The sequence below is a fragment of the Xenopus laevis genome, chromosome 8S, assembly GCF_017654675.1.
Source record: "Xenopus laevis strain J_2021 chromosome 8S, Xenopus_laevis_v10.1, whole genome shotgun sequence".
Classification (NCBI taxonomy): Eukaryota; Metazoa; Chordata; class Amphibia; order Anura; family Pipidae; genus Xenopus; species Xenopus laevis.
The window spans coordinates 98,318,055-98,342,672 of NC_054386.1; the positions used below are offsets into that span (position 1 = coordinate 98,318,055).

The window sequence follows — 24,618 nt, forward strand, 5'->3', positions numbered from 1 at the left end:
CCACCGGGTCTGCTGTCCTGATAGTAACATTCCAAGTCAGGACACACAATAAGCTAAAGCCTCATAAAATACTATCTTAATGGAGCAATATGGCCCCATCTACACAGATAAATACACAGTAAAATTCTATGAATTCAATGAGCTACATAAGAGCATATAGTGTGCTAGCGAAACAATGAGACAGCTTTCATATGTGTAATAAAGATCTACAATGAACCAATGTTATGTGCATGATGCAAGGAAATGAAGATACACCTCATACTAATGGATCTGACCTCTCCTGGCAGTCTGTGCACTGCAACAACCACTCTTTTGCTGAGGGCATGCGTGAGAGGAAGGTGTAAATGGCTCTGATTCAGGCTTTTATCCTTTCTCAGAGATGCAGCTGCCGTTAAAGAAGAGCAAACAAGCATGCAGAGGGCACAAAATTAAGCCGACAGCTCAGCGCATGTGGGGAAGAAAACAAGTTTTGTTTTTCAGGAGGAGAAGAAACTGTGAGAGGCAAATGCATGAAAGGGAAACAGATGTCTCTCGGTATTACAGTATCGTGGCGTGAGCTCTCTAACAGCAAGTGCTGCACTGCCCGAGAAGGTAGGGCCACTACTATACTGCTCACCTTACTCTAGATAAGAGCACTCTTGTGTAGAGAGACCACAGATTGAACACACACATATATACAAACACATATACACACACACATATAGACAGGGGCCCCTGCAGAGTAGCATAGACATAATGTATATGGATACGTTCAGCAATACACCCTGTAATCAACTCTTGAGTGTGCAGGCAGCACAGCATCAGTGGGGATAACAAGAAGGGACTGTGGGATAGCAGGTATAGTAGGGAGAGATGGTGCCTATAGTAACAGTGGATAATAGTCTCTGGGAAGGGAGTGTGACTGTGGGATAGCAGGTATAGTAGGGAGAGATGGTACCTATAGTAACAGTGGGATAATAGTCTCTGGGAAGGGAGTGTGACTGTGGGATAGCAGGTATAGTAGGGAGAGATGGTGTCTATAGTAACAGTGGATAATAGTCTCTGGGAAGGGAGTGTGACTGTGGGATAGCAGGTATAGTAGGGAGAGATGGTGTCTATAGTAACAGTGGATAATAGTCTCTGGGAAGGGAGTGTGACTGTGGGATAGCAGGTATAGTAGGGAGAGATGGTACCTATAGTAACAGTGGGATAATAGTCTCTGGGAAGGGAGTGTGACTGTGGGATAGCAGGTATAGTAGGGAGAGATGGTGCCTATAGTAACAGTGGATAATAGTACTGGGAAGGGAGTGTGACTGTGGGATAGCAGGTATAGTAGGGAGAGATGGTGCCTATAGTAACAGTGGATAATAGTCTCTGGGAAGGGAGTGTGACTGTGGGATAGCAGGTATAGTAGGGAGAGATGGTACCTATAGTAACAGTGGATAATAGTCTCTGGGAAGGGAGTGTGACTGTGGGATAGAAGGTATAGTAGGGAGAGATGGTGTCTATAGTAACAGTGGATAATAGTCTCTGGGAAGGGAGTGTGACTGTGGGATAGCAGGTATAGTAGGGAGAGATGGTACCTATAGTAACAGTGGGATAATAGTCTCTGGGAAGGGAGTGTGACTGTGGGATAGCAGGTATAGTAGGGAGAGATGGTGCCTATAGTAACAGTGGATAATAGTACTGGGAAGGGAGTGTGACTGTGGGATAGCAGGTATAGTAGGGAGAGATGGTGCCTATAGTAACAGTGGATAATAGTCTCTGGGAAGGGAGTGTGACTGTGGGATAGCAGGTATAGTAGGGAGAGATGGTACCTATAGTAACAGTGGATAATAGTCTCTGGGAAGGGAGTGTGACTGTGGGATAGAAGGTATAGTAGGGAGAGATGGTGTCTATAGTAACAGTGGATAATAGTCTCTGGGAAGGGAGTGTGACTGTGGGATAACAGGTATAGTAGGGAGAGATGGTGCCTATAGTAACAGTGGATAATAGTCTCTGGGAAGGGAGTGTGACTGTGGGATAGCAGGTATAGTAGGGAGAGATGGTGCCTATAGTAACAGTGGATAATAGTCTCTGGGAAGCAGGTATAGTAATAATGAATGAAATGGGGGTGAGAATATGCTAGCACCATGGAAGACTCATGGGCAAGTAAAGAGGTGATGGAGTTGTGTCTGTAGCAGACAGTAGTAGAGTGTAGGCAGAGCGTCAGTAGGTGGAAATTAAGACAATAGCCGGATTGGCACACCTGCTTCCTTATAAAGGTCAGACATACTTTGTTTTCTTGGTGTGTTCCAGTTAATGGAAGTCTGTGTCATATGAAATTACAGGGAAAATAAGAGGAGTGGACGTCTCAGTGTTGCACATGGAGGTGTTTACTGGGGAAAGAAAAAAAAGTGCTTTGTCAGGTCTTAAACTAACGCAACAGGTTTGGCGAGGACTTGCCCCTGATAATTATGCAGAGATCTGGCAACAGTTGTGGTTCCCTGCCTTCAGCTCCATCTCCCTGCCTTCAGCCCCATCTCCCTGCCTTCAGCTCCATCTCCTTCCCTTCAGCCCCATCTCCCTGCCTTCAGCTCCACCTCCTTCCCTTCAGCTCCATCTCCCTGCCTTCAGCTCCATCTCCCTGCATTTAGCCCCATCTCCCCGGCTCAGAGGGACCCAGTGAGTGACAGTTAACCCCAGCACTGCCGGAGCAAAATAATGCCCCTTCTTCCTCACTAGATGTGAATATTTACTTTATGAAAACTATGGAGGTAATGTAGTAGTTACCTCCAACTATGGAAGTATAACTTTTCTATAAGGTTTTGCAACCAACATTCTTCACCGAACGGTACCGGCTGATTGGTTGCTACGGGTTAGTGAACTGTGCAACAACCAAGCAGCCAAGAGCTGTGCCCTAAATGTATAGCGGAGGGTGAAGGTTTGTACATTATTATCTGCGCATAAAACGACAAACATCAGCAGCACAGGATAAATAAAGGTATAAGCGTACGACACAATCATCAATCCTCAGAGTAGCTGCTCGTTCCTTTCCAGCGTTCGGCTGCACAAGTGATGCATCAAGTGAGGTCTCGAGGGGAGCCAAGTACTGAAATGGATGGCAAGCTCAATGTGGCAAGTCACAGCCCGAAATGTGTTCTGCTTAAAGACTCTGACAACTGGCTGAATGGGGAACACGAGGGGACCTTTAGAAAACACGTTTTTAACATCTTCTCCTCCCTGGGGGATCCATGGCACATTCACATTTCCATAGAACAATGGAGAAGCAAACGGCCCTGCTCCTTATGGATGGGAACACTGGGAAGGATAAATGGCTGTCCTCACGGGAGGGACTAGAACACCCCCAAACAATTCATCTTTGTAATGTACAGGAATCCAGAAGAACATTATCTAGAGAATACTTACACTTTATATACATTTATATTTATACACATTGGAAAGTATCCTTATATCTTTCACTCTTTGTATTATCAGGTACAATTGAGTTATACAGGGAACTCTGAGTATCACTCATGTATTATAAGGGATAATGTACCCCCTACTGTAAATGAAAAGGATATTAGAAGTCACTGAGGGGTTGTTCTGTGACCATATAAAGACACAAGGCTGCAGGCTGAGTTATACAGGGAACTCTGAGTATCACTCATGTATTATAAGGGATAATGTACCCCCTACTGTAAATGATAAGGATATTAGAAGTTACTGGGGTGTTCTGTGACCATATAAAGGCACAAGGCTGCAGGCTGAGTTATACAGGGAACTCTGAGTATCACTCATGTATTATAAGGGATAATGTACCCCCTACTGTAAATGATAAGGATATTAGAAGTTACTGGGGTGTTCTGTGACCATATAAAGGCACAAGGCTGCAGGCTGAGTTATACAGGGAACTCTGAGTATCACTCATGTATTATAAGGGATAATGTACCCCCTACTGTAAATGATAAGGATATTAGAAGTCACTGAGGGGTTGTTCTGTGACCATATAAAGACACAAGGCTGCAGGCTGAGTTATACAGGGAACTCTGAATATCACTCATGTATTATAAGGGATAATGTACCCCCCTACTGTAAATGATAAGGATATTAGAAGTCACTGAGAGGTTGTTCTGTGACCATATAAAGACACAAGGCTGCAGGCTGAGTTATACAGGGAACTCTGAGTATCACTCATGTATTATAAGGGATAATGTACCCCCTACTGTAAATGATAAGGATATTAGAAGTCACTGAGGGGTTGTTCTGTGACCATATAAAGGCACAAGGCTGCAGGCTGAGTTATACAGGGAACTCTGAGTATCACTCATGTATTATAAGGGATAATGTACCCCTACTGTAAATGATAAGGATATTAGAAGTCACTGAGGGGTTGTTCTGTGACCATATAAAGGCACAAGGCTGCAGGCTGAGTTATACAGGGAACTCTGAGTATCACTCATGTATTATAAGGGATAATGTACCCCCTACTGTAAATGATAAGGATATTAGAAGTCACTGAGGGGTCCTGTGACCATATAAAGGCACAAGGCTGCAGGCTGAGTTATACAGGGAACTCTGAGTATCACTCATGTATTATAAGGGATAATGTACCCCCTACTGTAAATGATAAGGATATTAGAAGTCACTGAGGGGTTGTTCTGTGACCATATAAAGGCACAAGGCTGCAGGCTGAGTTATACAGGGAACTCTGAGTATCACTCATGTATTATAAGGGATAATGTACCCCCTACTGTAAATGATAAGGATATTAGAAGTCACTGAGGGGTTGTTCTGTGACCATATAAAGGCACAAGGCTGCAGGCTGAGTTATACAGGGAACTCTGAGTATCACTCATGTATTATAAGGATAATGTACCCCCTACTGTAAATGATAAGGATATTAGAAGTCACTGAGGGGTTGTTCTGTGACCATATAAAGGCACAAGGCTGCAGGCTGAGTTATACAGGGAACTCTGAGTATCACTCATGTATTATAAGGGATAATGTACCCCCTACTGTAAATGATAAGGATATTAGAAGTCACTGAGGGGTTGTTCTGTGACCATATAAAGGCACAAGGCTGCAGACTGAGTTATACAGGGAACTCTGAGTATCACTCATGTATTATAAGGGATAATGTACCCCCTACTGTAAATGATAAGGATATTAGAAGTCACTGAGGGTTATGTGACCATATAAAGGCACAAGCTTTATTACATTACAAACCTGCCCCCCTACTACATCAATACCTGCAGATAATTCATTATAGATCTTTGTGCCAGTGAAGTTACAAAGAGAGAGAGAGAGAGGTTCCGGCTAGAGATCTCCTTGAGAATAAAGAAGACAAAGCACTTAGTACGGGGGCGCAGGCATTTAGCTGCCCATCTCTTGCAGGGAGGAAACATTATAAACATTACCCAAGCTCTCCTGCTCTGATTGAATAATTAAAAAGGGCAGAATTATTTATGAGGGAACATGCCAGTCTGGTGTAAGTTGCGAAGAGCCACAAATACGAGCGAAAGTGAAGACAAAAGGACCGGCCTAAGACATCAGCAGAATTAAGCTGCACTTTGGGACAACTGTTTCGGATGTTTTTATTAACAGGAATAAAAGTAGATTCTTGTGCCTTTTTTACTTTTTTTCTGTTTGGCAAGTGGGAGGCAGAGAATAGTGAGCGTTGGTGCAGGATCCCTCATATCATACTCCCAGCTCAGCACTCGCTGGACTCTATCAAACCCCTTAGAATAGTCTTTATAATGTAATGTAATCATTTACTGGGGGCACAATGCTGCAGGACCAGCAGCTCAGTTGAATGAACTAATACTCTCACATCAAACTACGGCAAGTCACAGGGAAATGCACTGCTCAGCTTTACTCTACAAACAGCCCCCTTATATCATGTGCCTTATTGTGCTCATTATTCTACAGCCCCTCACATTAACTAGTCTGGATATGGCCACATCCACTCATTTGTCAAAGTCATCAGATCTGGGCTCCATGTGGCCTCCCATATAATGGGCCAGTCCTAGGGGTAACTATCAGATCATCTATTGGGACATCTGGACCCACCACATCAGGACCACCTCAATGAGCCTATGAGCCCCTCTTCTGATACCATTTCCAAACCTGCCTGTTTGATACTTACTGGATTGATTTTTCGACAGATGTTGGTCAAGAGGACTAATAAGTGGGCTCCATACATGGGACAAAAAACCCCAACTCGATCTGGAGGGCGCCAGTCTAGAGGACCCACGTATGGTCACCTTTAATGTACAAATTATACCTACAGCCCCAACCCCTGGCATCATCTTTCCTTACTATACCCAATTATCCTACAGGTACCAGTGATGCACCGAATCCAGGATTCGGTTCGGGATTCGGCCGAACCGAATCCAAATTTGCGTATGCAAATTAGGGGGAGAGAGAGAAATTGTGTGACTTTTTGTCAAAAAACAAGGAAGTAAAAAATATTCCCCTTCCCACCCCTAATTTGCATATGCAAATTAGGATTCAGATTCGGTTCGGTACTCGGCCGAATCTTTCACGAAGGATTCGGGGGTTCGGCCGAATCCAAAATAGTGGATTCGGTGCATCCCTAACAGTTACAGCCCCAACTCCTGGCATCATCTTTCCTTACTGTACCCATTATCCTACAGTTACAACCCCTTACCCTGGCATCATCTTTCCTTACTGTACCCATTATCCTACAGTTACAACCCCTTACACTGGCATCATCTTTCCTTACTGTACCCATTATCCTACAGTTACAACCCCTTACACTGGCATCATCTTCCCTTACTGTGCCCATTATCCTACAGTTACAGCCTCTTACCCTGGCATTATCTTTCCTTACTGTACCCATTATCCTACAGTTACAACCCCTTACCCCTGGCATCATCCTCCCTTACTGTACCCATTATCCTACAGTTACAGCCCCTTACCCTGGCATCATCTTTCCTTACTGTACCCATTATCCTACAGTTACAGCCCCTTACCCTGGCATCATCTTCCCTTACTGTACCCATTATGCTACAGTTACAGCCCCTTACCCTGGCATCATCTTCGCTTACTGTACCCATTATCCTACAGTTACAGCCCCTTACCCTGGCATCATCCTCCCTTACTGTACCCATTATCCTACAGTTACAACCCCTTACCCTGGGCATCATCTTCACTTACTGTACCCATTATGCTACAGTTACAGCCCCTTACCCTGGCATCATCTTCGCTTACTGTACCCATTATCCTACAGTTACAGCCCCTTACCCTGGCATCATCCTCCCTTACTGTACCCATTATCCTACAGTTACAACCCCTTACCCTGGGCATCATCTTCACTTACTGTACCCATTATCCTACAGTTACAGCCCCTTACCCTGGCATCATCTTCCCTTACTGTACCCATTATCCTACAGTTACAGCCCCTTACCCTGGCATCATCTTTCTTTACATGCCCTTACTATGCATAATATCGACAGCTACAACCCTTTCCTCCAACAACATGTTTCCTTACTATAAACAGGGCACCGGAGCTTCATACAACTACTGTTTATCCACCCCCCCGGCCAAATTGTGCCTCGATCACACTGATCATCTGCAATTTGTTGTCGCTACTAAAGTCCCAATGTGACAGGTACAGCCTAAAAGGAAAGAATTATCAGAATTTGACTTGGAGGGAAATCCAAGGTGTCAGATTTAGCCAGATTTACCTTCATTTGATTTTCCTGCTCATGCATTAAAAATCCTGCCTGTTGGGTTGAGGGGGGGTAAAATAAAGGGGAAGTTAACTTTGAAAATACCTTTAAGTTTACAGCAGGTAAAATAACCATTTTTATTTAAATAACTTTCAATAAAAAAAGTATCATAATCTTAGCAGACAGATTGGGCTGCTGGGGCCCTCCAACTGTGTCTGAATTGTATTTAATATTATAATATGCTTAGCAGCGTGGGAGTGTATCCCAAACAGAACATAAGTGCCCTATTAAGACAGGTTTCACAGCTTTAGGAGAGCAGGGAATGAGTAGATGACGCAGACATACAGCTGGCACATCCCTGCTAATGAAGGTGGCAGTTTTACACCCCAGAGTAAAAGCAAACAAAGAGCAGCCTGTGTGTAATCTGGGGCCATTTGGTGGCACGTTAGCAGCGAGCTGGTGGTCTTGGCACCTGTTCTGGTGTAACAGATGTGTAACAGGTGTGCGCCCCCACATGAAGGAGAACAATGAGCAGAGGTTATAGATGGGGGTGTGAGCGGTTGCTGCCTCACTTGTACAACACCCATGAGCAGGGTGGAGGGAGCCGACTCAGGGACACAGCATCGCCCTGTTATTAGCTAGGGATTGAGTACAGCACCCTCGCCTTCATCACTTCTTATATCCACTAGTACCATAACACAGGCCAAGAGGTTCTGCATCAGCTTTAAATGGGTGGGTCACCTTTAAGTTGGCTTTTTCCGGCTTTAAAATGGGGGTCACTGACCCCATCTAATAAACAAATGCTCTATAAGGCTACAAATGTATTGTTATTGCTACTTTTTATTACTCATCTTTCTATTCGGGCCTCTCCTATTCATATTCCAGTCTCTTATTCAATCAGTGTATAGTTTTTTTTTTTAATTATTTGCCTTTTTCTTCTGACTCTTTCCAGCTTTTAAACGGGGATCGCTGACCCCATCTAAAAACAAAGGCCCTTGTAAGGCTACGAATGTATTGTTATTGCTACTTTTTATTACTCCTCTTTCTATTCAGGGCTCTCCTATTCATATTCCAGTCTCTTATTCAAATCAGTGCATGGTTGCTAGGGGAATGTGGACCCTAGCAACCAGATTGCAGAAATTGCATACTGGAGAGTTGCTGAATAAAAAGCTAAATAACTCAAAAACCACAAATAATAAAAAGTGAAAATAAAAAGCTCAGAATATCACTCTCGGCATCATACTTAAAGTTAATTTAAAGGTGAACAACCCCTTTAAGTTGACCATAGACAGTAACAACATGGAACCTATATGTCCTTGTAGGTAGGGAGCCAGGATATGATTTGATATCAGCATAATGAAAGCCTTTGTGATTGGTGGATTTCTTTATAGAGGTGAATATGGCAAATAATCCACAGCCCGATCCAGTTTGCCTTTATTCTCATAAATCAGGCTAAGGGGACCAATGGAAATGGGGCAAATAGCCAACCATGGTATGGCAAGGGTAAAAACAAAGGCCTAAAAATAACTCGGACCCCCTTTACCAACTGTTCTCTGCCGAGTAAGTGAGAGAGAGCGGTGACAGATTGCGTAGGTGGAACTCCATGCAGCCTCCAGCTCGCTGTTTATTTTCCCCTTAAACAGATATACAAGCTTGGCATGGACTCGGCAGCTTCTCCGCCCTAATGAGGAGCTTGCCAACTTATTAACAGAGGGTTGTGAGGGCCCCTGGAATAGTGCCTATTAGCTACGGGGGAGGACGAGGCGGCAGCTGGTTATTATGGAAGCAGAGCTGTAATGGGATAAAGATACCTGCACTTCTGGGGGTCGCTGCGAGCCTTGCCCGAGGCACAGGCAACAGGCCAGGGGGCTGCAAAGTTTACAAGAGGAGTATTCGCTTCCACTCAAAGCATTCTGGGATGGAAGGGAAGGAACGTTATGGTTGGTTGACAAATGATATAGCTCAAGGCACTTGGAGAATGGAATCAACTGAGCACTGCTCTCATCCTAATGGAATTTCCCTCTATGGGGGAGGTGCTGCCATACAGCACAAGCCCCCTACTGTAGCTCATAGCTGGCATGTGTCTCACCAATCACTGGCCGCTGCAGGTAAACAGAAAAACAGCACGGGCATATCAGCAGCTGTTGTCCACTTTCAGCTCCAATGTGACACAGGCACATGGGGGCGCTGGGAATTCTTTCCTCCTGTAACAGCTGAGCTGCTAAAATGTTAATGATTTCACCCAAAGCGCTAGATATGCAGGAGATCCACGTTCCTCTTTGCACAGGGAACACATGCAGATTCCCACCCAACCAGCTAATTCATTTCACGCCCCCATACCAATGAATCATTAGCCTGCTCTAAATAGTGTTAAAGGAAAATTTTAAATGAATATTTAAGCAACTGCAGCTGTAACTGTAACAGGAAGAGATCACCTGACCAGAAATAGTGCAGCTCTAACTGTAACAGGAAGAGATCACCTGACCAGAAATAGTGCAGCGCTAACTGTAACAGGAAGAGATCACCTGACCATAAATACCGCAACTCTAACTGTAACAGGAAGAGATCACCTGACCAGAAATACTGCAGCTCTAACTGTAACAGGAAGAGATCACCTGACCAGAAATACTGCAGCTCTATCTGTAACAGGATAAGATCACCTGACCAGAAATACTGCAGCTCTAACTGTAACAGGATAAGATCACCTGACCAGAAATACTGCAGCTCTAACTGTAATAGGAAGAGATCACCTGAACAGAAATACTGCAGCTCTAACTGTAACAGGAAGAGATCACTTGACCAGAAATACTGCAGCTCTAATTGTAACAGGAAGAGATCACCTGACCAGAAATACTGCAGCTCTAACTGTAACAGGAAGAGATCACCTGACCAGAAATACTACAGCTCTAACTGTAACAGGAAGAGATCACCTGACCAGAAATACTGCAGCTCTAATTGTAACAGGAAGAGATCACCTGACCAGAAATACTGCAGCTCTAACTGTAACAGGAAGAGATCACCTGACCAGAAATACTACAGCTCTAACTGTAACAGGAAGAGATCACCTGACCAGAAATACTGCAGCTCTAACTTTAACAGGAAGAGATCACCTGACCAGAAATACTGCAGCTCTAACTGTAACAGGAAAAGATCACCTGACCAGAAATACTGCAGCTCTAACTGTAACAGGAAAAGATCACCTGACCAGAAATACTGCAGCTCTAACTGTAACAGGAAGAGATCACCTGACCAGAAATACTGCAGCTCTAACTGTAACAGGAAGAGATCACCTGACCAGAAATACTGCAGCTCTAACTGTAACAGGAAGAAGTGTGGAAACAAAAGACAGAACACTGTCTGTTAATTGGCTCATGTGACCTAACATGTATGGTTTGTTTGTGTGCACCGTGAATCCTACAATCCAAGGGGGCGGCCCTTATTTTTTAAAATGGCAATTTTTTATTTATGATTACCCAATGGCACATACTACTAAAAAAGTATATTTTTTATGAAAATGGTTTATTTACATGAAACAGGTTTTTACACATGAGCTGTTTTATGCAATATGTTTTTATAGAGACCTACATTGTTCGAAGGGGTATAGTTTTCCTTTAAGCCTGTTAATATCCGGCATGGGTACACACAAGCACCTCCCAGGGGGTCAGCAAACCCACAAGGACCAGAATCCTGGGATGGTGGAGAAAGCGGGAGAGAGCACAGAGACAAACAGAAGTGATTATTGCTCCATATACAGTAATACTATACAGAGCGCAACTCTGATGATTGGTTTTATGCCATTTTTCGGTTTCTGTTTTTATTATTTCCTTGAAACGGAAAACCAGAAATGATTGTTCATAGCAGATTTCATATAAGATTACAAAATTATTCTTGTGCATAGAAGTGCCCATTTAAACAGTTAAAAGGAATTCTGTCATGACTTTTATGGTGTAGTTTCTATTTCTAAATGACACTGTTTACACTGCAAATAATTCACTTTACCATATAAAATATCATTACTTATATTTTTTTAGTTGTAATATTGGTGTGTAGGTGCATCTCAGGTCATTTTGCCTGGTCATGTGCTTTCAGAAAGAGCCAGCACTTTAGGATGGAACTGCTTTCTGGCAGGCTGTTGTTTCTCCTACTCAATGTAACTGAATGTGTCTCAGTGGGACCTGGATTTTACTATTGAGTGCTGTTCTTAGATCTACCAGGCAGCTGTTATCTTGTTAGGGTGTTAGGGATGGGGATGCACCGAATCTAGGATTCGGTTCGGGATGCAGCCTTTTTCAGCAGGATTCTGACAAATCCTTCTGCCCGGCCAAACCCTAATTTGTATATGCAAATTAAGGGCGGGGAGGGAAAGTGCGTGACTTTTTGTCACAAAACAAGGAAGTAAAAAATGTTTTCCCCTTCCCACCCCTAATTTCCATATGCAAATTAGGAGTCAGATTCGGTTCAGTATTTGGCCGAATCAGGTTTCGGCCGGAGCTGTTATCTGGTTACCTTCCCATTGTTCTGTTCTGTTGTTAGGCTGCTGGGGGGAAAGGGAGGGGGTGATATCACTCCAACTTGCAGTACAGCAGTAAAGAGTGACTGAAGTTTATCAGAGCACAAATCACATGACTGGGGGCAGCTGGGAAACTGACAATATGTCTAGCCCCATGTCAGATTTCAAAATTAAACATAAAATAATCAGTTTGCTCTTTTGAAAAACGGATTACAGTGCAGAATTATGCTGGAGAAGCACTATTAACTGATGTGTTTTGAAAAAACATGATTCTCCTTGACAATATCCCTTTAATAATCATACATTTCTCCCACCTGCTGTAAAATTGATCCCTGTTAATGGGTTGCCATCCCCTTATATATTCCCCAAAGTACAGTCAATACCTACGGGTAGATCCATTCGTTTCTTTAGCCACACCCCTAGTAACATGAGGCCTCACCCTCTTCTAGGTTCTTGCTATAACACAATAGGAGGGTTAGGGATCGGATAAAGAAACGTGGCCAACCAGACTCATGACAATAGTGTCTTAAGGTGGCCATAGACGCAAAGATCCGCTCGTTTGGCAACATCACCAAACAAGCGGATCTTTCTCCGATATGCCATTAACGATTAATTTGATTGTTCGGCCGTATGATACGATTACGATGCGCAATGGGCTCCGGCGGGATCGGTCGGGTCAAAATCAACCCTGACCGATCGACCAAACGACCAATCTCCGCCCGACGAAAGATGTCGGCACACGCCACACACGATCCGAAAATTGTGCGAATCCTCGATTCGTACGATAGGATCTGTGTGTCTATGGCCACCTTAAATCAAGGGAGAAACTGCAATCTTAGCCATAAACTAATGAGATGGTCTTAATATAAATAGCTTTACATTACAAAGTGAATTTAATAATGGAAGGAATAGTTTCCCTTTAAAAAGAGCGAGGGCTCAGATGAATGAGATAAGGTGCCTGACAGAGACAGCAGGGAGTTTGCAAGGTTAGAGGAATCCTATAACCTTGGAGATTGTAAGGGCGGCCAAGAGCCGGCAGACAGGCAAGGAGGCTGAGAGAGAGAGAGAGAGAGAGAGAGAGAGAGAGAAGAGAGAGAGAGGAGAGAGAGAGAGAGAGAGAGAGAGAGAGAGAGAGAGAGAGAGAGAAAGAGAGAAGAGATGAGAGCGCTGATGTCACCAACTGGAAGGGACAACATGTCACTGGGCTGGCGAAATGATGCCAACAGCTGCTCCCAACAGGGGATCTGGCAGGTACCGCAGGCGAAAACCAACAGACGCAGTGTTAAAGCTACAGCTGAATTGCAACCTGTTCCTAAATTCTTAAAGGGGAATTATCGTGAAAATGAAAATTTAACAGAAGCTTCCTCATACTGAAATAAGAAACTTTCTAAAAACAATCAATTAAATATTCTGCATTGTTTCTGAAATAATCAAGTTTATCTTCACTATTCCTCTCTCAGCATCTGTTTCTCTTCATTCTGTCTTCATGCAGCAGTTGGGTGTCAGATATTAATTGACAGTTAGATCCAATATATCTTATAGGGGGCTCTTTTCCTAGCAGATGTATTAGAGCTCACTCAAATAACTGATTCCAGTACAAACAAAATCTAACAATAATAACTGCCTTTTGCACAAATTCTGCATGTAGAGAGACATGATGTCTGGTGAGTTTAATAGAGTGATCTCTAATACATCTTCTAGGCAAAAGGAGCCCCCCTATAAGATATATTGGATCTAACTGTCAATGAATATCTGACACCCAACTGCTGAATGAAGAGAGAATGAAGAGAAACAGATGCTGAGAGAGGAATAGTGATTATTTCAGAAATGACGCAGAATATTTAATTGATTGTATGTAGAAAGTTTCTTATTTCAGTATGCTAAAGTTAATATTACATTTTCATTTTTCGATAGTTCCCCTTTAAATTAAAAAGCAGCAAAAAGGTCAAAATGAAAATGTGCCCTGGTGCACGGAGCTGCTGTGGGCATTCCTGTACAATGGAGTTCTACAGAGATGTGACACTGCTCTGTGCTGGTTCTTTATAGGGAGAGATCAAGGGGGATAGAAGCCTCCTCTGCACTGAGCATTTCCTCTTTCACAGAACAGGAAGTTGCCCCTATCCTCCTATTGTAGAGCAACTGCAACACTCAGTGAATTGCTCTTCCTACCCCACCGACTTCAACTGGCTGAAATGAAAACCTTTAAGTACTTATTTACAGACTGGATTTTGACATGGATTATATGGCACTTGTGTTCAGGATCTTTCATCTGATATACTGTAAAAAGTGTGGGTGTTGCAATAGGGGAAACTGAAACAGATAAAACTGAGCCTTACTGCACCTGAAGTGTGTTAGTGTTTATTGGGGGACATGAGGCTATTCAATGCTGATTTAAGGTAAAATTACAGAACTATTATATATGAACAGGGTTGCCATCAGGGGGGCACAGGGGGTACATTTGTACCAGGAACAGGCCGAATGGGGGGCCCAGCTGTGCTGCCGAACCGCTGAAGTGCTGAAGAGCCGAAAATCTAAAGTCTAAAAGATCCAAAGTGCTAAAGACCCGAATACCAAAATACCCAAAGTGCCAAAGGCGCAAACTGAGCCAAAGCTGTGAAAAAAACAGAAGCCACGAAAAGACTTGAAGTTGAAGCCCTGAAGGCGCAAAAAGACCAAAAGCCATGAAAAGACCCAAAGTTGAAGTCCTGAAGCCGCAAAAAGACTAGAACCCAAGAAAAGACCCATAGTTGAACTCGTGAAGCAGTGAAAAGACCCGGAGCCATGAAAAGACCCATAGTTGAAGTTGTGAAAAGACCCGAAACCACAAAAGACCCGTAGTTGAAGTCTTGAAGCTGCAAAAAGACCCAAAGCCACGAAAAGACCCGAAGTTGAAGTTGTGAAAAGACCCGAAACCACAAAAGACCCGTAGTTGAAGTCCTGAAGCCGCAAAAAGACCCAAAGCCACGAAAAGACCCGAAGTTGGAAGTCCTGAAGCCGCGAAGATGCCCCAAAGCCACGAAAAGACCCATAGTTGAAGTTGTGAAAAGACCCGAAACCACAAAAGACCCGTAGTTGAAGTCCTGAAGCTGCAAAAAGACCGAAAGCCACGAAAAGACCCGAAGTTGAAGTTGTGAAAAGACCCGAAACCACAAAAGATCCGTAGCTGAAGTCCTGAAGCTGCAAAAAGACCGAAAGCCACGAAAAGACCTAAAGTTTGAAGTCCTGAAGCCGCGAAAATGCCCCAAAGCCACGAAAAGACCCATAGTTGAAGTTGTGAAAAGACCCGAAACCACAAAAGAACCGTAGTTGAAGTCCTGAAGCCGCACAAAGACCCGAAGCCATGAAAAGACCCGTAGTTGAAGTCCTGATGAAGTGAAAAGACCTGAAGCCACAAAAATACCCGAACTGAAGTTGAAGTCCTGAAGCCTCGAAAAGCCACAAAAGGGGCCTAAGGTAAGTTTAACTGAAAATTAATGTGTTTTTTATATTTTTTTATACCTCTGCCCACCAATGTTTTTTTTTAAAATATTCTATGGGGCCCCTGGCGCCAGTGTTTTTTCATTTATAATTGGGCCCTGGCCACCAATGTTTTTTTGAAAACTTTTATGGGGGGCCCTGGACACCAATGTTTTTTTAACTTATAATGGGGTCCTGAACACCAATGGCTTTTTATAACTTGGGGGGGGGGGGGTTTACTGTTTTTAGTGCTGTCTTTGTGGCCTTCTTTACTGTGGGGTGGGGCTTGGTGTGGGGTGGTTGGGGACCAGAAAAGTTTGGGGGGTCTGTGATTTCTGATGGTGGCCCTGATAATGAATATTGAGTTTGCATCTATATGGAGCTGCCATACTGAAGATGGATAATTATAATCCCTATTAGGCTGAGGGAATCAATTTCTCGTGCACTGCTGATCAGGGAGGGTTTCGTTTGTGCTGATGTCACAATAAGTGGATATGCATTTGTGCTGATGTCACAATAAGTGGATATGCATTTGTGCATTATTCTCAAGTTACATTATTGTTCCACAGTAAATGTGGCCTCACACTTCCTCTTCCATAATCCTTTTAGTGCCGTGCCCCCTCCCAAACATGGGCAGACACCAGTTAATACTGACTTTGCCAAAAAAAATAATAATAATAATGTGAGTACTGAATCACTGGCTCCCCTGCTGCTAATGACTAAGTCATCCAGCTAATTAATGAAGAGTGATCGTTGGACAGGAGCAGGGCGTGTGTGAGTGCCTAGCGAGATACACCCCATGGGCTGCTCACTATTCTCCTGTGCCACCCGATGACTCAATAACAGGAAGGTGGGGAGGTGACACGCTCTGGCACTGAGTGACATCACAACCATAATATCATATGTGTCTGCAACAATGACACCCAACACACCCATACAACCAGCAAAGGGAAATACTTCTACAAGTAAAGGCCCACAAATAGTTAAAGCACAAGAAAAGTATAAAAGTTATTAAAAAAACTGCTTTATTGCTAAGCTACCTTTACAACAAAGCATTCTATCACACTGACACAGATCCTATCTGATCCCCATTGTAAGCAGCAGTCCTGTCCTGCTTTATGGCAGCTGAGATTCTAGCTATCTGTATAACAGAACATTCTGTCCCAGTGGCTGCACAGATCCTATCTGATCCCCATTGTAAGCAGCAGTCCTGTCCTTTTATGGCAGCTGAGATTCTAGCTATCTGTATAACAGAACATTCTGTCCCAGTGGCTGCACAGATCCTATCTGATCCCCATTGTAAGCAGCAGTCCTGCCCTGCTTTATGGCAGCTGAGATTCTAGCTATCTGTATAACAGAGCATTCTGTCCCAGTGGCTGCACAGATCCTATCTGATCCCCATTGTAAGCAGCAGTCCTGCCCTGCTTTATGGCAGCTGAGATTCTAGCTATCTGTATAACAGAACATTCTGTCCCAGTGACTGCACAGATCCTATCTGATCCCCATTGTAAGCAGCAGCCCTGTCCTGCTTTATGGCAGCTGAGATTCTAGCTATCTGTATAACAGAGCATTCTGTCCCAGTGACTGCACAGATCCTATCTTATACCTCCCATACTGCTTCATTGCTATAGTACACACATTCTTCACCTCGCTACAACATTTTAAGCCATTATAGGCAACATTAAAGATAAGTTAAAAAGTTAAGGAAAACTAAGCCAAAGCAAAACAAAAACAAAAAATTTAAAAACTATTAAAAAGCAAAGCAGTTTAGTAAAACTGTATTATACAAGCCCTTAACCAATCAATAACTCCCTTCTACGCTGCCCACATTTCCCAGAATCCTCTCTTTCTGACCTTGGAAGTGACACAATAAATGAATCTGATTGGCTGCAGCACAACAGATATCCTACAGATACTGACTAGTGCCCTAGTGATACACTAGAGAGAAGATTTCATAAAATAAAACACTGTTAATTATATGTTTTAAACAGGAAGCTTTTAATCATCAGCACTTGCCTGCCTAGAGCCTATATCCTAATCCTTTGGGTCCCCCCATGATTATTATTCTTACTATAATGGTATTTAAACTGGTTGCCAGGGTCACTGTCATGAGCAACCAGAAAGTCGTTCTAACGATGATTTGGTAAACAATGTGCTCCAAGTCTGGTCACCAATAGCAAACGGTCAGAGAGCAGCATTTGCTTGGCAGCTTTTATTATTTTTGGTTGCTATGGGTTACTAGACCTGGTGCTAACATGACTGATTCTTTAAGTCTAGCAATATTGCATGCTCTGAATTATTTTTCTTCTGGAAGATACAAGGAAAGGCAATTCAAAAAAGAAGACAGCGACAGCAATTCCGCCGCACTACTGAAACTCCTGGGCGGGAATAGCCGAAAATAAAATGTTAACGCCATCCCCGTGGCATGTTCTATGCTGGCATTGGCAATCACGACTTATTGAGTCATCTGTCAGATGAAGGCAAAAGCAGAACTGATAGAAAAATCAATGCATGAACATTTCTAGTGCACAAAGAGGTAGTGGATCGATGAAGCAGCCGCCCTGTAATGGTGGTCGAGGCAGGAGCAGTCATGGAGTTCAGATGCATGTGGCCTCATTCCTATGTTGCATGCGATGCTGAACATGTCCGACCCTAATGTATATGGGATCTATACTAGATTATTATCATTATTACTAGTTCTTTCTTATTCAAACCAATGCCCGGTTGCTAGGATCACCGGCATTGGCAACCTGCGGGCAGTCTGAAGCTGCGAATAAAATAAATCATTAAAAGACGAAGACCAACGACAGATCTTGAGATATTATATGTATATAAGTAAATTCAAGGCAACGTTTTTAAAGAAATGTGTTTCTATATTTTAGGACAGTAAGATTTAGAGATATGGGAGCTCCAGATCCAGAGTAATTCTGGGGTACTTATCCCCTGAATTCAACATTGGAGCCAGAGATAAATGCTTTCAAGAAGTTAATATTAGGGATAAACTGAATCCACTATTTTGGATTCGGCCGAATCCTTCGTGAAAGATTCAGCCGAATACTGAACAGAATCCGAACCCTAATTTGCACATGCAAATTAGGGGGGGAAATGTTTACTTCCTTATTTTGTGAAAAAAAGTCAGGTGATTTCCCTTCCCACCCCTAATTTGCATATGCAAATTAAGATTTGGATTCGGTTCGGCCGGCCAGAAGGATTTGAATCCGAATCCTGCTGAAAAAGGCCGAATCCCGAACCGAATCCTGGATTCGCTGCATCCCTAGTCTATATAGAGACAAAGTAAAGTAAGGCTTACTGTCCAATATATAGTGAATAAAGTACCCCCTCTTGTAAAATATAAGGATATTATAAGTTACCGAGGAGTTTCATGACCATATAAAAACACGAGGCCGAAGGCCGAGTGTTTTTATACAGGTCATGGAACTCCAAGGTAACTTCTAATATCCTCATATTTTTCAACTGTGAGTACTTTATTTATTATAATACACAAGTTTCAATGAGTCATGACAGAAATGACATCAGAACTCACCGTTTATAACTGATGACATCAGAACTCATCGTTTATAAGGATATAATTTACAGGATATTCATGGCTTTTGTGTATTATATACTGTTACAGTGTTGCTTACAAGTTTTAAGGACATTGTTTCAATGTTTTTATTGTTTTTTTTTATAAATCACTTGTTACATTTATATATATATAGTGAATAAAGTACCCCCTCTTGTAAAATATAGGGATATTATAAGTTACCGAGGAGTTTCATGACCATATAAAAGTACGAGGCCGAAGGCTGAGTGTTTTTATACAGGTCATGGAACTCCGAGGTAACTTCTAATATCCTCATATTTTGCAACTGGGGGTACTTTATTTATTATAATACACGAATTTCAGTGAGTCATGTGACAAATGACATCACTACTCACCGTTTATAACTGATGACATCACTAGTCACCATTTATAAGGATATAATTTACAAGATATTCATGGCTTTTGTGTATTATATATATATATATGTTTGTTACACTGTATATATTATTTAACACTGTATAAGTTGATTTATTCACTTCTTTAGAGCATTATAGAAACAGAAGTCACAATATATTATATACTAAAATTATAAAAGATACAAAATTGCTCCTTTAATGCACTAAAATGTTTCACTGTGGATTATGGGTAATATGGAGGTGGGAACTGTGACTCCTCCTTGTCCGATGTTCTTCTGTTTAGGAAAATAATAAAAAAAAACGTTTTCAAATCTTTCCTAAGCAGAAGAACATCAGAGCAGCCTCTTTCTTTCTCCTGACAACTTCCTTGACTACTTGGTGGTCAGACTGGTGGGAAACTGACCAGCAGGTGGCGCTGTTGTAACAAAATTCATTCATATTAACAGTACATGTATCCCTTAATATCTTGGAAAGAAAACAAAATAAATAATGAATGTACATTACAAAAGTGCTTAGAATAGCACTCTCATCAATTTTACATTCACTTGTTTTAAAGGTTTACTTATCCTTTAAGTAAAGTTTCAATAATACCGGAGTGCTGCTGTATTCATTGGCTTCTAAAGGAATAGGAAAAGTAAGTCAGATGGGGCTACTGTAGTGTGGGGGACCCATCCGATCCAGTATCCCCCTAGTGCTAATGATAACGTTAGTCTTTATGCAGGAATCCTCATTCCCTGTAATGCAATTACATGAGTCAAGCTTTGGTTACAAAATCCTGCTTTCTGGTTAGAAAATGAAATTAAAACTCCTAATTGCCGCTGTCACCCGCAGCATTTGCACTTACCGTGTTAACAGTAATGACAGGGTATCGCCAGCCTAATTGCGAATTTATATATATATATTTTCTATTAATTATGTGCACCGTTAAGCGTCTCATCAACAAATGCCAGCTCCGTTCTCCTGGGGGGTAACCTGCCAGCACCCATGGGTGTTGTAGGGAGGCGACTCACGGGAGCAGGTATCAAAGCTTAGAAATTCTGCTTAAAGGGATTCTGTCATGATTTTTATGATGAATTTTTTATTTGTAAATTACACTACAAATAATTCACTCTACAATATAAAATGTCATTCCTGAACCAGAAATATTGGTGTGTAGGTGCATCTCAGGTCATTTTGCCTGGTCATGTGATTTCAGAAAGAGCCAGCACTTTAGGATGGAACTGCTTTCTGGCAGGCTGTTGTTTCTCCTACTCAATGTAACTGAATGTGTCTCAGTGGGACCTGGATTTTACTATTGAGTGTTGTTCTTAGATCTACCAGGCAGCTGTTATCTTGTGTTAGGGAGCTGCTTTCTGGTTACCTTCCCATTGTTCTGTTGTTTGGCTGCTGGGGGGGGGAGGGGTGATATCACTCCAACTTGCAGTACAGCAGTAAAGAGTGACTGAAGTTTATCAGAGCACAAGTCACATGACTGGGGGCAGCTTAGAAACTGACAATATGTCTAGCCCCATGTCAGATTTCAAAATGAAATATAAAAAAATGTATTTGCTCTTTTGAGAAACGGATTTCAGTGCAGAATTCTGCTGGAGCAGCACTATTAACTGATGTGTTTTAAAAAAATATATATATTTTCCCATGACAGTATCCCTTTAACCCCTCCAGTTCTGACACTGCAGAAGGACACAGGACCGGCCTGATGTCAGCTGCACTTTTTCCAGCACTCAGGGGGAAGGAATGATGGGAACTAGCAAAGGGGAAGTTTCCCAGTAAGGACTCGTGTGATTGATTTAAAAAGGCTCGTTCTACAGTGGATCATAAAGAAATCATATCAAAGCTTTGTGCTCGGAGGAAGCTCTGTCCAGTTATCTGGCATGACAGTTTCCATTAAGGGAGGGCGGGAGAAGGACAACGTGTTGGCATGAGAACTGCCATTCCCATAGTTACCAAGAACAACCTTGTGGGTGATGGTGGGGCCCTAGGCAAAATATCCAGTGTGGGGCCATATTACTTTTACCTTAGTCGAAAAAAAACAATTATTTTAAGCTCGGATGAATGGAATCGACCCGAAAAATTTAAAAACTCGATTAGAGTTTTTCCCTGAAAAAACTCGAACGTCAGGAAGGCTGCAAACAACTCAAAATGGATCCCTGGAAGTCTCCCATTGGCTTAAACAGCAATCCCGCAGGTTTTAGGTGGCGAATAGTCAAATTTGAGTTCTTAAAGGGCCAGAGTATGATAAATCTCGAGAAGCTAATTTGAATTTTTTTAAAAAAAAACTATAATCGGATTTGAATAACTCCCTAGTAGAATTTGACAGTTTTGACCATAAAAAAAACTTAGAATTTTTAAATTCGACCCTTGATAAATCTGCCCCTGCATGTTCCAGATTCCCTGTCGCAGGGAGTTAAAGGGTAAGCTCAGCAGTGTGATAACTCTCCAGGAGCCCTGTAGATAATTGATAGTAATGACCTATAGGGTTCGAGTTTAGACCCGATTGCTGCCTACAATCACTAGGGAACATTAATCACACCATAAGTGACAAAGAGCATTGTCACCTTTCCACCATGAGCCGGGACATCAGCTGGAAGGGTTACATTGTAGGACTGCCATTAACTGACATGAGAGATGTGAGCCTGCAACACAGCAGTGTTTTCACTTTCCCTTTAAATGGGCCCCCAGCAGTAAACATTGAGATTTTAGAGATTCTTTTACATGTGCAGCTGGGGGCCCTGGACAAAAGAGCCTCAAACCTCTGTATTATTATTATTATTATTATAATAAACACATATTATATTAGGGAGCTCACAGTAGGGAGCCATCGGCAAACCCCTATATAATAAAAAAAAATTTATAAGCATAGATTTAGAATATATTTAACAGACAAAATAAATCCTGCGCGTTTCAAACTCAGGATCTTTGTCGGGGCAAAACCAATCCAACACATTTCAACCTAAATATCAGCAGACACATCATCAGGAGAAAATTAAACCAACGCGTTTCACTCTCAGTGTAAGCAGGGTCTTCTTCAGGGGAAAATTAACCCCATGCGTTTCAAACTTAGTATAATAAGCGTCATCAGGGACAAAATTAACCCAATGCATTTGTTGACAACATTAACTAGGGTCTTCTTCAGGGGAAGATTAACCCAATGCATTTCAAACTTAGTATAATAAGCCTCATCATCAGGGACGCTTATCATACTAAATGCATTAACTCAATGCATTTTTGGATTACCGGGGTCTTCTTCAGGGGAAAATTAACCCGACGCGTTTCAAACTTAGTATAATAAGCCTCATCATCAGGAACAAAATTAACCCATGCATTTGTGGACAACATTAACCAGGTTCTTCTTCAGGGGAAATCAACCCGATGCATTTCGAACTTAGTATACTTAGTATAATAAGGGTCATCATCAGGGACGCTTATTATACTAAATGCATTAACCCAATGCACGTTTGGACAACATAAATCAGGAAAATTTAACTCGATGCGTTTAGAACTTAATATAATAAGCATCATCATCAAGGACAAAATTAACCCAATGCATTTTTGGACAACATTAACCAGGGTCTTCTTCAGGGGAAGATTAACCTGATGCGTTTCAAACTTAGTATAATAAGCGTCATCCTCAGGGACAAAATTAACCCAATGCATTTTTGGACAACGTTAACCAGGGTCTTCTTCAGGGGAAGATTAACCCGATGCGTTTCAAACTTAGTATAATAAACATCATCCTCAGGGACAAAATTAACCCAATGTTTTTTTCGACAACATTAACCAGGGTCTTCTTCTAGGGAAAATGAACCCAATGCGTTTCGAACTTAGTATAATAAGCATCATCATCAACCCAATGCATTTTTCAATAACATTAACTCAACGGCTTTTGAGTGCAGCGCATGCAGCGTCTTCCTTGGGGAAAAAGTTAACCCAAATCATATTTTAATGACCGGATAAGCAGCATCTTCATCAGGGATAAAATCATCTCAATACATTTTGACGGGCACGTGTGATTACATTGAGGTCGAAATGCGCGGCCAGTTTTGCTCATTTTATATTTTGACATTGAAGCGCCTGTTTAACTCCGATGAGTCAAGACCTCACAGAGTCCTTATTATTCCAGGAGCCCCCGCATTCACTGTTATGCACCGGGCTGTAGAGTAATCATGTACATAGCGAAACGCGTTGGGAACCAGTTTCACTTAAAGGCAGCTGGCAGGTGCTTTACCTTGCCCCAGTTCTCAGGCTGCACAAACAGATCTGCAAGGTATGTGCCTGCATTCATTCTTGCCATAACAGCTGGCCACTTACTGATACCATTGTTACCCTGTGACAACAACTTCCAAATAGATGGAGAAGCCAAGATATCACTAGTGATGGTTAACCTCTTCCTTTCCTGGAGCGCAGCCAGGCCTTGCCATGCAGAGTTACAAGCCTGGGATAATAATGTGGCTTGTTATTTATGAAGGCCATATATACTGCTTCTCCGGGGAAGAGACAGATGAAAAGAATATAAAACAGAAGTATACATGAAAAGGGAGACTTGCTGCCAGGCATGAGAAATGGGAGAAAAATGTAGTATTTATTTGTACAAAGCCAAGGAGAGAAGCCAGCTCCAGATGTTGGAACCCTTTCCAAAGACAGGGGATGCTGGGAGCCGTAGTCCTATTAAGCCTTTAAATTATAAAGACTTTTATATAATTATTACAGGTATGGGACCTGTTATCCAGCATGCTCGGGATCTGGGGTTTTCCGGATAACGGATCTTTCCGTTATATAGATCTTTATACCTTAAGTCTACTAGAAAATCATGTAACCACTTAATAAACCCAATAGGCTGGTTTGGCTTCCGATAAGGATGAATTATATCTTAGTTGGGATCAAGCACAAGCGACTGTTTTATTATTACAGATTATTGAAATGATTAATGAATGAATTATTAAAAATGAAATTATTTTTAAAAATGTGGATTATTCGGATAAAATGCAGTCTATGGGAGGAGACCCTGCGTAATTCGGAACTTTCTGGATAACGGGTCCC

At 42.2% G+C, this 24,618-nt stretch overlaps 1 protein-coding gene across 4 annotated transcripts in view; it reads right to left on the reverse strand.

Annotated features, from left to right (window-relative positions):
• Nucleotides 1–24,618, reverse strand: part of mef2d.S (myocyte enhancer factor 2D S homeolog) — a 165,208-nt gene that overhangs the window by 137,835 nt on the left and 2,755 nt on the right. The window lies entirely within an intron of this gene.